At 35.5% G+C, this 18,680-nt stretch overlaps 1 protein-coding gene across 1 annotated transcript in view; it reads right to left on the reverse strand.

Moving 5' to 3' along the window:
* The window catches only part of LOC110467387 (semaphorin-5A-like), a 106,261-nt gene extending 97,288 nt beyond the window's left edge, over positions 1-8,973 (reverse strand). Inside the window, exon 1 of the mRNA XM_021524511.1 lies at positions 8,086-8,973. The gene's annotated coding sequence lies outside the window, so the exon portion shown is untranslated. The remainder of the gene's footprint in view (positions 1-8,085) is intronic.
* Positions 8,974-18,680: the final 9,707 nt, after the last annotated feature.

Raw genomic sequence — 18,680 nt, forward strand, 5'->3', positions numbered from 1 at the left:
AATAACACTGTATTTCAAACAGAGATCATCAAAGGGAGAATAGAAATATTTCATGAGAACTCCAAATAAAGATCCAATAGGTTAATGGGATTCGTATCTGGTATAGGTATGTTAATTGGTGTTTTAATCAGAAGGTAACATACAGCAATGTAACGGAGCACGGATCACACCTGTGCGGCACAGACAGGTATTTATTGACAATTACGATACCTTGACAGCTGACTGAAACCGATACACTGATGTACGACTGTTGTCAACCTTACAGATACACTCCGTCTCCGAGAATAATAACAATGGTCGAAATAGATACACTTATAGTCCTTACTTGGAAAACTAGAAATAATCAATCATTCTAAAAGTACTAATGAACTGAAAGATATTTAACATATACCAAAAAAGTTCCTAGTCAGAAAGCTAAACTTGTAAAATCTCTTTTCTAAATGGCAAATTTGGACTTATTAATTTGGTTTATTAATTGAAAGTCACACATGAAAATTATGTATGTAAATATGAGTATGAATATGTCATTAAATTAAACACTTTAGGCCCAGTTAGTCATAATGTGATGAGCTTAACTAATTGATAAACCAAATATTCAAAATGTAAATTTGAAAATTAACGAAGATTTTCGTACTTCACTTCATTTGGTAAGAGTTTGGAATCCTTATAAATATTGATTTTAAGTCTTGAATTTCTATCTTTCAAAATATTTCATTCTAGACTGTGAACAACTTGGCTCTGCTAACTCACAATGATCAGATTATGTAAATTAAAGATTTTCAAGGGAGATAACTCTTGCACAGACTACAAGTATACTGTGTTCAGTATCATGTATCCCTAAGTAAAAGGACCTGTCGAACAGTGAACATTGAGATATTTGGAAACCTGTATTAAACTTATATTCAGCTGGGTTCTATTTAATTTGAATAATAAATAGGTTATTTCAAAATCAACTTAATATATCGTTGTCAATGAAATGTCTTGATATTCTAAATGGTGTACAGTTTAGACAATAGTTTCTCTGTATCTATTTATTTTACAAAGTCCACCCTATATCTCAAATTGTTTTAATTTGTTAATTAAAGTACCTGTTCTGTCCTGACCTAATCATGCAACAAAACCTAACATTGTGATTCAAATTTGAAATTCCTTCATGATTATTTTTAATAACTATAAATTGAGTTTAATACAAGATAAAATAATAAAATGTTTTGGAATACAGACAGATTGAATATAACGTGAGGTCTTTACGACTTTGACACTAACTTGACACTATTGTAGCTATGTAACTGTGTATAAAAGGGTTTGTTTGTTGTATTATCACATATAAATATACACAGGTATGCAGCATGCGATTCGGCAATTAGACGGCCAAATCTTTTATTAAGGAAATGTCTATATTTAGTCTGAGTCAGGTCATGTAAACATGAACACCCAAATTAAACTCATTTTAGTTTGCTTGGCTTCAGATATCATAAAACTACCTCTAGTATCTATAAAGTTTATGTAAGTTCTACGATAAATATATAAAAAGGAGGAACAAAAATATAACAATAAGCCACATGCTAACTAATACATATGCACCTCCTAAGGACTAGGTTTTGTTTGTAATTGACTAGTACTATTCACAATGAATAAGTATTCACACAGCTAACAATTACTTTACACACTTTGAAAGTGTACAAAGTTTCATTAAAATCTAAGCAGTACTTTGGAATAAGTAGCATTGACATATCAAAAATTATACAAAGTTCCATTAAAATATCTAGAGAATTCAGGAGGAGTAGTCTTGACAAACTTTGTCCAAAGAGTACTGGGGTGGACAGACACTCTGACTCTAAAATATACCCCCTAATGTTGTGGAAGAGCTGGGATCTCTTTTTCTACCCTATAGAACACCAGCAAACAAATCACAACCCTAACAACACATTACCTACCCCCAACCCTATCAAAGTGACCCAGACCCCCCCCTCCCTGCCCAAATGACCTTTCCCGTCCTTTTACAACATCCACCACCAACCCGCTCCCAACATAGGAACAATGACAACCCTAAACATAGTTACAACCAGCCCCGCCCATCCAGCCACCCGTAATAATAAAAACCCTAGTGACATTCCCCTATCCACCTCCGTTTATCAACGTGAGAATTTCCATCTGGACGTACGCAATTTACAATTTTCGTTTTCCCCTCAATTTACAATACCTCTAGTACCACACTTCTCTGACTGTACAAATAGTACTAGAAAATGATTACCAAATAAGTACTTAGATAATAGGACTTTGACACCAATAGTACTGTATGTATGTATTACTAAACCAATAGCATTGTTTAGATATCCCGTATTTGTCCTACTGTGCTCCCATTCAACACTTTAAATCATTTCCTCCTGACCAATCAAAAACAAATTTCACAAAAGCAATATTTGGCTTTCCTATCAGGCCTGTTTGAGCAGTCTGTTTGTCGTTCTATGAAGACATAGTTGACTTATTGAGGGTATAGAAATGACGGATAGCAGGCACTTTTAACATTGAATTATGGTTCAATAAAACGTTGTGTTGCCCCAGATCCGATGGCTACCCTAAGTCAGCCAGTTGTTTATGTAATGTTGTGTCTATGTACCCGAGGTATTAGCCATTTGAATGCGTGTTTAAACAGCTAGGTCTGATAGTAACCTTTGTGTATCTCTGTCGCCACCCCTGTCAGTGTCTGTTTCATTCTGTGAAAAGTTTGAAGACTTTTTCATTCAGACCCGTTCCCACATTAAATCTACGCAAAATTTTCAAACTTCTTGAGTTAATATTCGAAATTAAAATAAAAACAATACCGAAACTCAGTGATTAAAGATCCTGCAGCCAAAAAAAATGATGTAGTGTTATCAATTTGTGTTTCTACAATTCTCTATACCTTTGTATTCCCCATCTATAGTGTGAAATTAACCAATTCAAACAAACCCTGAACCCCATGAAAAACGAGCTGTAAATCCATTAAATCTTTTCCGAAGAAAATTGTGGAAATCTTGGGGCTAAAACCGTGCCTTATCATTCCTTGTCCTTTGGTCCCATTGTGACATGTTCAATTACACTTGAAAGGAAGCTTAGAGTACCTGGTAAGCTTCGGAACATCCGTGTCATATGTATATTTCTTCAATATTACATCATCTCGTGACATTTCCAGGTTACAAAGTAGTTACAATTTCAGCTACCTTGATAGGATAGAATCACAAATGTTTATTATAAAAGTACACGTGCATAATTGTAGGTTATGTATACACATATTTAGTACATATGATATGATATATTATCATATTGAAATACAATCCACTGTCCCCCCTTTTTGCCATATTAGATTCTCCGATTCTTTGAAATGGCACGATCCACTAATTTCTGGAGGGGTGCTCAGGACAGTCCACTTCCTACACACATCATTAACTCTTCAAAACACAACCAGGAGATTCAGCTTAGGAAGATGAAAGGCGAGGATATCAGATACATCACAATTGGGGCCTGACCTGTCACCCCATCTCTACAGCCAATATACATTGGAGAAGGCGTCTCTGTCAATATTATGAGAACATATGTATACCTATTATGTCTGAAATGTAACAGGCAGTGTAATGTATTAGGCGTGATCTCAAGTAAGGTCTAGATCTGGTTTCTGTGGTCCGGTCCCTAAGGTCTGGCTACATTGGTCCCGTCAATCTGTTTTATCTCATCGCATAGTTGTACTGTCTTGGTTTGGTCCCAATAATTTTCTGGTCCAGAAATTATGGTCCAGTCCAATCAACTGGTCTGGTTGCGTGTTTAATGCTCTGGTACAAATATTGTTCCAGTCTATCAGTTTTGATTAAGTCTTGAGTTAAAATGGTCTGGTCCAATTCATTTGGTTCAGTCTCTTTAGTCTGTTCCCAAAACTGTTCTGGTCCAGTCAATTTGGTCCAGTCCTTTTGGTCTGTTCCCAATAAAATGGTCCCATTGATCTTGTCTGGTCTCCTTACACTGGGCCAAATATTGTTCAAGTCTAGTCATTTTGGTTTTAAGTCTCATTTGACTGATAATGTTCTCAAGACACCATTACTTTAATTCTGCTTCAATCTGTCATTTCAGTCTTAACTGTAACATTTAATACATTAAGTACTGGAGAGATTTAATTTGAGCCAAGCTCAAGATCAAATTGGTAAGGTCTCAAATACAATGTTACAGTAAATCATTCAATTTTTTGTTTTGGCGCTTTATTCGTAGAGAGCATCAATCAAGGATAAAATGATCTTGTGTGAATATCTATTAATTACTATATAAAGATGGTGTGTTTGTTGGTCCTTTCTCAAACTCAATTCCTCACAAATTTGTCATTAGAAGAAAAATTGTGAAAATAAGTACTCATGAAAATATGTGATTTTATGGTATATTCCTTCGATATGATTCCAGACTCCTCTGTGAGTTGATGGTATGTATGAAATAAGGTATCAGAGGAAATGGAAATGAACCTTGAGTGTCATTTAGGTCATACCTGTCCTAATGAAAAGTGTGGTGATTATCACCGTTTTACTGAGGCCAGGGGAAGGTTCGGTAACACACAACCTTGAACATGTATTAAAACTGTCAGTACATTAAGTTATAAGGTTACTTAGCTGTGTAAATTGCTCAGATATAGGGGCTTGCTTCTGTAATATTATCCTCTGAGAACGGGGAAGGCATATGGTGACCATGGACTAAGATTCTCATCATTAGTGTTTAATTAACACAATAACTTGTATCAATATTACTATATTTCCACAAAATTCCTTGACATATTTTCAAAATATAATGTTTCAACAGATTTTTATGGAAATATATCAAACACTTAAAAGTCAAATATCTGGCCAAACTTTGGATTCCGGATCAAAAGAGACTAGAACAGTTTTAAGACAGGACTTAAAGAGATCAGGCCAAATGGATCTGACCTGAAGAGACCCGATCGGCCCAACTAGATTGGACCTGAGAAACAGTCCAGAACGATGGAACTAGACCAAGATGCCAGACAGGCACAATTAGAGCGGACCAGTCCCACAAAACCAGACCAAGAGACCATGCAAGCTTGACCAATGATGCCAAACTATGAACCTATATTGGACCAAAGTGACGACCAGTATCGGCTTATCAATACACCTGAAGAGTCCAAATTTTGCCTAGGTTTAATGAAGACCATTTTTCAGAACATGCTGTTTGATGGCTCGTGAGTGGTGAGTGAGAAATTGAGTGAGTTTCAGTCAATGTGCTGTAGATTGGCTCACGAGTGAATGATTGTGATCCAGTCAACATGCATGCTGTTTGTTGGCTCGTGAGTGGTGAGTGAGAGATTGAGTGAGTTTCAGTCAATGTGATGTAGATTGGCTCACGAGTGAATGATTGTTTTCCAGTCAACATGCTGTTGGTTGGCCCAGTGTGTGGGTATGGAGCTTACTGTTGGTAAGAAATGGTTCACTGTTTGCATGTCGGGCCTGAGAAAAGGTAAGTGTAGGCAGTGTTTTAGGTGTATCGCTCAGCACAAACAGAATGTTGGAAAAACAAATTATTACAGCGTACATTAAGAGGATAAGACAGACAGATGAAAATAACACCACGAGTAAACAAACAGATTGCTTATAATCTCTTACGCAACAGAGAGGTACATCAGATTTCCAGTGATGTTCGCAGTTACAGCAGCGAGCATTCTGAAAGCCTTCTACAACTTTCTCATGCAGTTTATAGAGCAATTCTAGGCCTCTGGTTTACCATAGCCGATTTGATAGGGCACTTACACATGGACACAAATTCACGAAGCCCAGCACTTTATATTTGAGCCAACAAGGGATTACAATCATAGCACTGTATATAAAATGCTATAAATCTTGTATATTAAATTCAAATGTTTATTTTTTTTGTTTCTCAAATAGTTCCAATGACTGGACTTGCCAGCTAATTCCTTTAATTCTTTCAAATAAGACTTACAGAAGGGGAGACCACCTGGGTTACTTCATCTTTACATTCTCAAGTAGGTGAGGAAATTAACTTGTCTCGTGTTACGGCACAATTAATTTCTCTCTAATGCAACATAGAATTCGGCAGATGAATTGTATGTTCCTCAATTTAAAAGTATTTAAAATATATACTATTTGTAACATTTTTCACTCTAAGCTTGAAAAGCCTCCATGCTCTATGAAACGGAACACAGTGCGTCACCTAAAAACCACGGAAATGCGTGTAGATACAAACGTCTGTGTGCAGCTGTGAATGAACAGTGCCACAGGCATCTACATACAACTAGTGTACCTCAGTCTGCCTAACGTATGAATGAACAACACGGCACAAATCCAAAATACAATACATAATTCTATAGTTAAGTCTTTAATCTCCCTTTTAACGACCGTGCACATATTTCCATGGCAATGGCTTATGAGTGGTCATGTAAACAAAAGGCCCAGAGAGCCTGTATTTTCTATCCTTGATATTTAAGCAATCATTGCAAAATATTCCTGTTAAAAGTTACTTATTGCAGGTTAACCTCTCAGGGGTGGGGCAAGACCTTCGGGCCAAGCTATGGACCTCTTAAGGAGAAATCTTATTTTGCTTATGTAATGCCTTATCCCCTTATTAGTTTTGTACCATTAGAGCCGTGCCCTTGCAGATAGCTCATTTTGCTTATGTAAAGCTTGAATCACTTATTACTTTGTATTGTATTACCATTACGAATTGTGAATAAAATAACTACAAGTACAGTTATTGTACAGGTTATTGGTCTAATGCAGGTCCGAAGATTATGAAAAAAATCTTAAACACACTTTATGAAGTATAAAGAAACCTTGAAAACAATTCTACAGGTAGTTCTCAAAGACTGGATGATAAAATTGGAAGCACTCTCAGAACTGGAAAAGTCAAAGATATATGGAAAACGGAGAAAGATTTCCAAATGTATTTACCCAAGACTAGAAAGAGCAAGGGATTATATGAAAAGTACTAGGTAAACAGGTTTTCTTGTAGGTGTTCTCCCAGCCGTGTTAGGTAACTACATGGTTAGTGGGAGAACAGAAAACGGTTGATAATTAACTTTTTTGTATATACAGCAAACAGATGTGGACCTGAATGCACTCAATAGTGGCGGCCACGTCATAGGGAACGTCAGACGGAGATTAGCAGACAAAAATACACAGATTTTCTCCTAGAGGCTAATTATACAAACCTCAAACATTTGACCAGATAAATTCTAAACAAAAGCACCCAAATGATTCTGTTATCTGATGATTATTGATAGTCTTCGCCAAATTGGTTCTGGAAAGCTATCGCTAACGTAAACCGATACAACGGCAACAATCCAGTGCCCCCCATCTCTTCAATTACTATCTCAAAATAGAGTGCAGTCTCTTTACAAATTGAAATTACTTAAAAAGTATTATCAGAACGATCTACAACTGGCATCCTACACTAAATCTCAGCATCCAATTTCAAATTGTAACCCAACATGTCAAAATTTAATTAATGTTTTCCTAAACGAGAGTACATCATCGGGAATACATGTCTGAACTTTATGGGGCATGATATTGTCTGAGGGATTGAGAGATTCCTCATTATTATGTCTTTACACAATTTAAAATAGAACGTGAAGCAAATTAAAATAGATAAATCTGATTCAGATTTGAATAATAGTTTAAATAAATCCGTAGGATAAAAAGTAAAGTGTACTATTAATGTGTTTTTTTTGTTGTAGTGTTTCTATATGATGATTTAATTATTTCTAATGCAGCTTATGGTTACCTGGTATATATATAATGTTTAAATGCCCTGTGTGATTTCACTATGATAGCGTTGATCCTCCGCTTACAAAATCCTGCACACCCTCTCTCGATTCTATACGATGAGACATCTTATGATAAACAGACGGAGTAGAGACACCGTCACACCAAACACCTTTCAACACCTCTCATCTGCCCCAAAAAACCACAGGTAAATGCATTATGCAATAGACGAGTGACAAAAACCGAGAGTCTGACATATAAAACTTATACCTGCCCTAGTTCACTCCCACAGAACAAACACTATCGTAAAAACTCAATATTCATTAGATGTTCTTACCTGTTCCACTTTCGTCGATCACATCCAGTACCTGTTTTCTATAAGGTAAACACTGGGGGGAAAAACACAATCCTTGAATGACAGGTAAAAATTCCTGCTATGTTAAATATTGGCGATAAGAAAGTTTCTTTTTAATCAAACTTGAATATAGATCCAACTTGTAGTCAAACTAGGTGATACCACACAGTAATAGAGGCGATTATTCTCCACTCCAATTTATCCAAAACACCATGTCTTAAATTCCACTGCAGGTGAAAAATGACCTCAGCAATATTTAACTTATATTCATAATTCTGCGGAGGTCAGCACGCTCTAGAAAGGTAAAGTGTATTAAACCCGGGATCTTTAAACTAATGCCATTTTGATCCTGTCGTGTGCTTGTCCTCACCTACAACAGATAGGCTTGTAAGAATTTAGATATCCCAAATCTCCTCGAGTATTTGAAGTTGTAACACTTTTTCATCTGCTCCCGAACTTCATAAATCCACTTGTGGACAAGTATAATGGGCTGTAATCTCCTTTGCTTGCCCACTGGTCAAGTATTCAGTATATCCAAAGTCTGAATTCTCTCCAAACGTGCTCCCCAACAACACCCCTAGACAGTTAACCCTATATTTAACTCAGGTGTATTCTTTGACTGCATACAAAATTTCCCATCAGTAAGATTTTGTGGCAAAAAATTCTTTAAAATCATTATGCAGATCAATTCAATAAAAAAAGCACGCACATAGACACCAGCTGAAATGCAGGGTCCTAAACCATTCCATCTGTCCTTAAACGCTGTAGTGGTGGGAGCCTATGCCAAGACAGCAACCTATTAAACTTCCCCACTATTAGCACATATAAAGTGCCAGGCTAGCTGACAGAGGCTACACACCTCACTATACTGAACTACCAGCTAGAGCTCCCAGCGATAGTTAGTCGGCCCTTTAAAGAAAGGGGAGTCAGGTTTGAGGTGGGCAGTACTGTTAGTTTGACTGACATGTCTGTGTTCTACACAGTGTGGGTTGGAGCTCACTGTAGTCAGCATGTGTTACCCTGAGTACAGGGGCCAAAGTATAGCTACATGTATATACACTTTACCTTTATATAGAGGCTAGTGTGCCTGGCAGTTTACCTGTATTCAGGAGTCATTGTCAATCTATGGTGACTTTACCAGTATATACAGGAGCTATTTTGTATTTATATAATCTACCTGTGTACCTTATACTATACACTGACCCATCTACCTGTGTACATGGGTCAGTGTATAGTATAAGGTACATTACCTGTATATAAAGGCCATTGTGTGTCTATTCAGATAACCTATGTACAGGGGCCAGCATATATCTATAGATTTTACCTGTGTTAAGTGACCTGAATGTATAGAATTTACCTGTACACTATAGCTACTGTGTAGACAAATCCACCTGTGTTAAGTGACCAGTTTGCAATTAACCTGTATACTATAACTACTGTGTAGACATTTTAGCTGTGTTTAGTGACCAGTGTAGTTTACCTGTATATTATACTACCGTGTAGACAATTTACCTGTGTAAAGTGACCAGTGTATAGTTTACCTGTATATTAAAACTACTGTGTAGATAATTTACCTGTGTAAAGTGACCAGTGTAGTTTACCTGTATACTATAACTCCTGTGTAGACAATTTACCTGTGTAAAGTGACCAGTGTGTAGTTTACCTGTATATTATAACTACTGTGTAGACAATTTACCTGTGTAAAGTGACCAGTGTGCAGTTTACCTGTATATCATAATTACTGAGTAGATAATTTACCTGGGTACAGTGACCAGTGTTGATAGTTTCACTGTGTAAAGAGACCAGTGTTGAAAGTTAAACTGTGTAAAGAGACCAGTGTGGAAAGTTTAACAGTGTATAGTGACCATTGTTGGGAGGTTAACTATGTAAAGAGACCAGTGTGGAGAGTTTCACTGTGTAAAGAGACCAGTGTTGAGAGTGTAACTGTGTAAAGAGACCAAAGTTGAGAGTTTAACTGTGTAAAGAGACCAGTGTTGAGAGTTTCACTGTGGAAAGTGACCAGTGTTGAGAGTGTAACTGTGTAAAGAGACCAGTGTTGAGAGTTTAACTGTGTAAAAAGACCAGTGTTGAGAGTGTAACTGTGTAAAGAGACCAATGTTAAGAGTTTAACTGTGTAAAGAGACCAGTGTTGAGAGTTTCACTGTGGAAAGTGACCAGTGTTGAGATTTTAACTGTGTAAAAAGACCAGTGTTGAGACTGTAACTGTGTAAAGAGACCAATGTTAAGAGTTTAACTGTGTAAAGAGACCAGTGTTGAGAGTTTCACTGTATAAAGTGTATATATAGTGACCAGTGTTAAGAGTTTAACTGTTGATAGTGACCAATGTTTAGAGTTTAACTGTGTAAAAAGACAAGTGTTGAGAGTGTAACTGTGTAAAGAGACCAATGTTGAGAGTTTAACTGTGGATAGTGACCAGTGTTGAGAGTTTAACTGTGTAAAAAGACCAGTGTTGAGAGTGTAACTGTGTAAAGAGACCAATGATGAGAGTTTAACTGTGTAAAGAGACCAGTGTTGAGAGTGTAACTGTTGATAGTGACCAATGTTTAGAGTTTAACTGTGTAAAGTGACCAGTGTTGAGAGTTTCACTGTGGATAGTGACCAGTGTTGAGTGTAACTGTGTAAAGAGACCAGTGTTGAGTGTAACTGTGTAAAGAGACCAGTGTTGAGAGTGTAACTGTGTAGAGAGACCAGTGTTGAGAGTTTAACTGTGTAAAGAGACCAGTGTTGAAAGTGTAACTGTGTAAAGAGACCAATGTTGAGAGTTTAACTGTGTAAAGAGACAAGTGTTGAGAGTTTCACTGTATATAGTGTATATAGTGACCAGTGTTGAGAGTTTAACTGTTGATAGTGACCAATGTTTAGAGTTTAACTGTGTTAAGTGACCAGTGTTGATAGTTTCACGGTGTAAAGAGACCAGTGTTGAGAATTTAACTGTGTATAGTGACCAGTGTTGAGAGTTAAACTGTGTAAAGAGACTAGTGTGGAGAGTTTCACTGTGTAAAGAGACCAGTGTTGAGAGTGTAACTTTGGATAGTGACCAGCATTGAGTTTAACTGTGTAAAGAGACCAGTGTGGAGAGTTTCACTGTGTAAAGAGACCAGTGTTTTGAGTGTAACTGTGGATAGTATCCAGTGTTGAGAGTTTACTGTGTAAAGAGACCAGTGTTGAGAGTGTAACTGTGGATAGTGTCTAGTGTTGAGAATTTAACCGTGTAAAGAGACCAGTGTTGAGATTTTAACTGTGTAAAGAGACCAGTGTGGAAAGTTTAACTGTGTATAGTGTATATAGTGACCAGTATTGAGAGTTTAACTGTGTAAAGAGACCAGTGTTGAGAGTTTAACTGTTTAAAGAGACCAGTGTTGAGAGTTTAACTGTGTAAAGAGACCAATGTTGAGTTTAACTGTGTAAAGAGACCAGTGTTGAGAGTTTCACTGTGGATAGTGACCAGTATTGAGAGTTTAACTGTGGATAGTGCCCAGTGTTGAGAGTTTAACTGTGTAAAGAGACCAGTGTTGAGAGTTTAACTTTGGATAGTGATCAGCATTGAGTTTAACTGTGGATAGTGACCAATGTTGAGAGTTTAAATGTGTATAGTGTATATAGTGTCCAGTACATAGGTTACCTGGTCAAGTGACCATTTTGGGTTTCTTCTGGATAGTGACCAACAAGAAGTTAAAATATGTGAATTGACCTTTAGAATTGACCTGTAAGAATTGACCACTGTGTTATATATCATAAAACATATATGTGCTATTTAGTGTGAAATCATTACTTTATTACATTAAAACTTTTCTAATACTAACCTAAACATTTTTGAATTTCGAAGTATTTTTGTATTTTATTGTCACACTATCTGTATGTATATAAACAGTGTACTCCATATTTATAACTTTTACAACATACATAATCACTTATGGTCACCACAAGCTGGATTAACTTTGTGTATACATATTTATACATGTATCCTTATACTCTCACTGATAATTCATATCTTGAGAACATTCCAGGCTGAACATGTAAATTTTATGACTTCATTCTATTGCATAATCGCGTAATGACACAAACTTTATTGCCCTACCTGGACATTACATACAGACCCCCACAATAAAGGACAACTGCAGTGAGCGACATCTGGCTTACCAATAAAAACAAAACAACAGAAAGGACGCTCACACATTTACAGTTTGGCTTTCCCTCTCTCCCACAATGCTTTAGAACAGCTGTTCTATGCGTAAAGTGATTTGACCTCTGACCTCTTGATGTGAACTAGAGCATTGGGCATTCATGTATATATGTTTCGTGAAATTTAATGTGCAGATGATTTAAAGTTTCATGAAATAATGCTCAGCAAATTATTTGACCCTCAACTTCTTGTGGTGACCTTGACCTTTGAGGAACATTTACCTTGACCTTTGAAAACCATGCAGACACACAAAAAAAGTGTTTTACAAATATCAACTTTTTTGTCTATGAAGTGTCACAGAATAAAGTTCAGTGTTGTAAAATTAAGCTAATGTCCCTGACAAGACACTAACAGATTTACATTTATTCATTTGACCACTTTCTAATCTAGGTGTTGTTTTTTCCTTAGATTTACTTTTTTTAAATATGAATTGATAGTTGGTAGGGGTTTTTTTTATTTAAAAAATTTAGAATAAAAAAGTTTATCAAAGTTTTACAGAGCATTGGAAGTATTTTTGATAAACAGGGAAGCCTCATAGTTTTTAATAGATACAGCGTATATGCCATAGTTCTGACATCCTTGTATAATTTATAACAGCTTATCTGCGATATTTCATTTTCCAACATTTATGAAATTGAGATATCAGTCAATCCGCACAGCTGTATCAACGAAATTTATGCACTCCGATAATTTCTCCCTGGTTTCATAAATGCCGTCTTTAAAGAAATATGAGTGAATATCGTCCAAACACATTTACATTTCGCTTGTTCAAGAGCAATAATTCTAATATATGTATACACTGTGTACACATCAAGTCTGCTTTTGAATACAAAATCATGACATAAAATAAATGTAGGAGAAATTGTATTGCATCTCAGTTTTGAATGCTGTTCATTCACTGGTGGGCTACCATTACCAGACTGACCCCCTATAACTCCCTAGGGGTTTGTACAAATTGTAAGGGGTGGCTCCGACTAGGAGGATTCTTACAGGATAATGAAGACATTGGTAGTTAAATATCACTGTATGGTACTTTATTAGGGGAAATATACTTGGTTTGTTTGGTTTGGTTGTGTTTTTTAAGGACGCGGCAGGTTTTGTGGTGGAGGAAAGAAAAACCACCGTCCTATGGCCAGTACCTGGCGAATGTCCCACGTAGGCCTCGAACATGCGACCCAGTAGTTGAGGGCTAATGGTAGCAGAATGTGACAGACGCCTTAACCACTTGGCCACCGCACGCGGCCTCTAAATATACAGAATGTAAAGATGATTTACATATCCAGATCTTTATTCGACTCTACCATGAATAGATTTACAGAAATCACAGTTTTGTGTCCGTCAAAAAGGAATGTTGGAAAGAACTATATTACATGTCAGCCTTTTTTTGGCCCCAAAATCCATCAAAATTTAAAACCTTGAGCCGAATTTTCAAATTATTATTCGTAAATTTTTGCTAAAATGCAATTTAACGATTCGCCAACATACTAAAATTTTGCAGTAAGCTCACAGGAGAAACTAAATTTCAGTAAATCTCTTAGTTTCAGTAATACATCCTTAATTTAATGATTCCGCTAAGAATGAAATATTATATTTGTGAGATTTTTTTGCAGAAACTTCTACGTGTGGGATAGGATTCGTACTTCCTACTGTGAATGGAGGCAAGATGATACCAAACCTTACATAAGAGTACAGGTTTACAATAAAAAACATATTTTACAGAATATGCAGTTGCTGGATTCACCGAATGCAATTCAACATTTATTGACTAAAATGATGTAACATTTTTACTTTTTGGAAATACTTTATGAATTTGGTGAATGTTTACCGTCAATTTACATCTTGCTGAAATTTTGATGATAAGTTACGTACTGAACATTTAACTGAAGTCAGCAGAAATATTTTGAAAATTCCTCAAAATTTAATTCATCAGGTTTAACTGCTGAAAATTTGCTGAAAAAAGTACTGTCAATAGGTCATTTCAGAAAAAGTTTCAAACATATCCAAAATATCATATTCAGCAAATTGTTAAGTAAAATTGTTTCGGAAACATAAAATGTGTGTTTGACACGGATAGACAAATTTCTACAAATCTCAGATTTGTATTATCTAAACCATAATCAGGCTTCCATTCCACTTTTGGAATTAAACGTGCCTTTGTAATGCATATAGCACCATAAAATGATCATAACCGTTCATAACACAAACCACTTTCCTTTGAAGATTACATCACAATGGTTGAAGCAATACAGTATTTCAATACAATACAAACGTTTTAATGAGTCTTTCTCATAGAAATCGTTTTCAAAATCCTGAGCAATATTTATGTGATGTGAAAATGATTTTTTTTTTATCACAAAAATGTACTCTACCTTATCAATATCTGTTTATCATTAAAATGCTTCACAAACCTATAATGTTAGATTGAAAAGTTTCTAAGAACTTAGCCAGAGGCAAAATATTATATTGCACTTTTATGACGGAAAAACATATACTGCGTACAATTTTAGCGAGATAGAAATCTTTTACATTTATCTTTCTTACATCTCTTTCAAACAACTTATTGAAAGGAATCTAGTTCTCAGGTGATATCGGCTGCCTGCAATATATAGAAATGATATTATCACGTGTACAAAGTGAATGATTCCGAGCAACAAAACTTGCTTTAATTGCTACTAAACCTGTCTATATAAATCAAGTTATCAATAAAACTCAAACTTAAAGAATCATTTTTAATTGAATTCCTGAATTCAAAATATTAAATATTAACAAAGTCTAAGATGAAATAAATGCTACCTTAAACATTATACCTGTAATTTGTGTTGGAGTTATCTCCCTTTATAAACATATATTAATCTGTTTTAATAATAAATGAATCTAAAAAACTTTTCATTTTGTGATTTATTGCCCAAGTATATTTATGATCAATATGCTGTTCTATATGTGGAAATCTTTGGGAAATAAGATAATTTCCCAGTAAGGTACCATGTGTCCTTAAGTGAACTGCTCTGTCATACAGAACATAATTGTTGGCAATCACATGACTACACCCAGTTATGGGAAACACCAGGACCCAGCTGTTCAAAGCATTGTCAGCTTTACCTGTAATTAAAATGCTAAAAGTGCTATTTCTTTTTCAGGAAAAATTGTAAAATTTCAAACATTTTAATGTTTTTGTCTTCAGATGATTATTTTGCACATCATTTTAGCTTTGAATTTCAATATTTTTGAAATTTATTCAATAATGGGTTTTTTGCGTGAAGTTGTTGTTTATCGTATTTGGTCGTTTAACAATTACTACCTGCATGTACAAGTTATTATTAACCTAATGATAAAGCTGTTGAAAAAATATCATTCTTTTAAAAATCGCATTGTTTTCAAAAAGGATACATCAATAGGGCTGAACACATATCAGGTGCCTTTATTCACAGAAGGAACATTGAAGTTCTGACAAGCATGTTTCAATATATTTTACCTGTCCATTAAATGACTTTGTAACTTTTAGGCTTTTCACCCAAATATTCAAGTTGTCCACATCCGATTGATTTTATGTAAATTGCACGTATTATTTATGACAAGATATGAAGATAAACCACATTTTACGTAAGATATGTATTTCACAATCATAATTAATGTCATTTTACGAACTGTTCATCTTTATTTCAAAGGAAACACATAATTATTGATGATTTAGCCACGAAAAAAAAGACACGAATACTGTACTTAACGATTACTCAATCAAAAGACGAATTCTTCTGGGTAATAATGACTTTACCTGTAGCCTACACCTGAAGTGTCGTTTATGTTAATTGTACCTGCGATTTATAGGTATCTATTAGGTACATAGTTTTCTTTATTTGTTCTGTAATTAATCATGTTTATGTAACATTAATATCTAACACGACTATATAATGTTATAGGTAGAATCATCACACACACTGTAAAAATGATTTATCCTTACAGGATATCTGTCGGCAAATGAACTAGAAAATATTCCTAAAACATACATATATACATATGTACTTAATGCTTCAATTGAACTGGAGCTGAACAAATAGTCTAACTAAGGTCAGTAAAACAGAAAATATACCTACACATGGTATTGTCTCCCTATAAAGAAAAAGTGACTGAAAAACGAGACTAAGGTGTTGCTTCGACGTCCAATCAGGGAGTTGAACCCCAGACATCGTCATGAGAGGCGCAAGCGCTATCCACTGTGACCTCCAATGTTGATTTCAACAAAGTGAATATCTAAAAGACAGATTTAGTGTGCAGACTAGTATTGGTCTAGTGCTACCAAAGATATATACAAAATGTATAAAGTTGATAACTGTGTAAATGATCCAGTATCAAGATTAATTGAGCTAAAGACAAAGTGACACATATGTCTGAAGCCAAGCTGTTGTACTGAGGGACAGATGGGCTAATAGAAAAAGCAACCACTTTATACCCCTTCCACTCTCTGGCAGGATGGCAGGATGGGAGGGGGGGAGGGGGGGGGGGGGCATAAAAATGGACCAATATACAACAAGCCATTCAGATTGATATGTCTCACCTATGCCTCGCTTTGACCATCAATGCACATATAAGAGAAACTAATTAAATGCAAAAACTTAATGTTGATGGAAATCCTGACAAAGTCAATGGACCATGAAAGGTAGGCCACATCCAGCATTTGATGCATGGGTTGAGATGTATTACCCAAGATACACCTATGGGCCAAGTTTGGTTGGTCTAGCACTTATACTTTTCAGTGAAACTAACTGAAAAGCAAAACTTTAATGTTGAAGCCATCGCCGTCATAAAAACAACACCTTACTTAGTCTTTCTTCCACTTTGTGGCGGCGAGACAAAAATAATAGATTGTTCATATAAACTTAATTAACATAACAGCATATCCCAGACAAAGATACCGAAAACAATCTTTCACCAAAAAATTTACAAAGGATATTTATAGTAAAAACTATATAACAGATCCATATCAGAAATATAAATTCAATATTGTATGTTACAAGTTTCAGACATATGTCTACAATTTTTTATGTCCCCTCTCATTACCATTAATGAACATAAATCATGACATGAATGACATAAATAATGCATGCATAATTACTGTTACACCTTTCATGAATGTTTAATTTCATAATTTTCGTCGAACACCTTATTCATGAAACATTTTTTTTACATCAACTCTCTACAGAATTAGCATGAAAACAGAAGAATATATATCATGTATAGTAAATATGTATACATGTAAAGCTTATACCGAACAGAAGATTTAGGAGCAAAACATATAAACCCTGTGGATTAATTACCCCTTAACAGAGTTAGGATTAGTGACTATTAAAGATGTTATGCAAAATTTGAACCCTGTTTTCTTGATCCTTGAACAAAAGCTTGAAATGTTTACACCAGGAAATTTAGGTATTATAGATAATAATGTGATATACTGAAGCCATTATTACCTTCTCCATGTCCTGTAGAGTTGAGTGTGCTTGTTTGCCATGATAGTTTTTTTGATGACTGAAATTTGTATCCTAAGATTTTGAAGGCCTATGTAGAGTATAATGTGATGTTCTAGATCTATTATTACCTTCTGTCTGTTGTTCTATAGACTTTGAGCCGTCTCATTTATTGCATTTTTGTTTGCTGTTACAAAATTAACAGAGTTGTTTTGAAGACCATCATGATTAAGAGTCCAAATATATTTTGCACATCGAAGACAGGAAACTGAGTAGTTACATCATCAAATTAGAGTGTGGGGGGATTACAGGACCAAGTCCAGTATAATCTTCACACCTTGGCAGATTAACAGTACACAAACATCTACGAAGCTAACCTGTGACATCATAATCGACACGGAGCAAACAAAAACACACGGATTGGCTGTGAAGAAGCCATATTAGTTTTGAACACTCAACATGCATAATAAACCACCTAATTATTATAGCCATTCCAAATCATACTTGGCTATTACTCTCTGGCTTGTCAGGTTTAATTTAGGGTACGGATACAAGTTTATTTACCAGTTTATAACCAAACAACCCCCTCCTGGTACTGTCTAGACACACAAACAACCCCACCCCAAATAACTCATAGCTACTGCGGTCAAAATCAATGAAAACAAGAGGGGGGTGCACAATGGAAGTTTCCTGAGGTTGATTTAAAAAATAAAAAACATGCTGCAAGGGCACTTGGAATTTTTTTTAGTAAACTTTCCAGATATGTATGAAAAAAGGATGGTGTGTCAATCAAAGATCCGCTTGAGGTATCATGTAGTCCCTCCCCCTCCCATCTCTTATAGACGACGCACTTGACACCTCTAGCACTTAAAGACTATTTAAGGAGTGGTGACCCAAGTGAAATCACTTTAAAG

The sequence above is a fragment of the Mizuhopecten yessoensis genome, unplaced genomic scaffold, assembly GCF_002113885.1.
Source record: "Mizuhopecten yessoensis strain PY_sf001 unplaced genomic scaffold, ASM211388v2 scaffold11173, whole genome shotgun sequence".
Taxonomy (NCBI): Eukaryota; Metazoa; Mollusca; class Bivalvia; order Pectinida; family Pectinidae; genus Mizuhopecten; species Mizuhopecten yessoensis.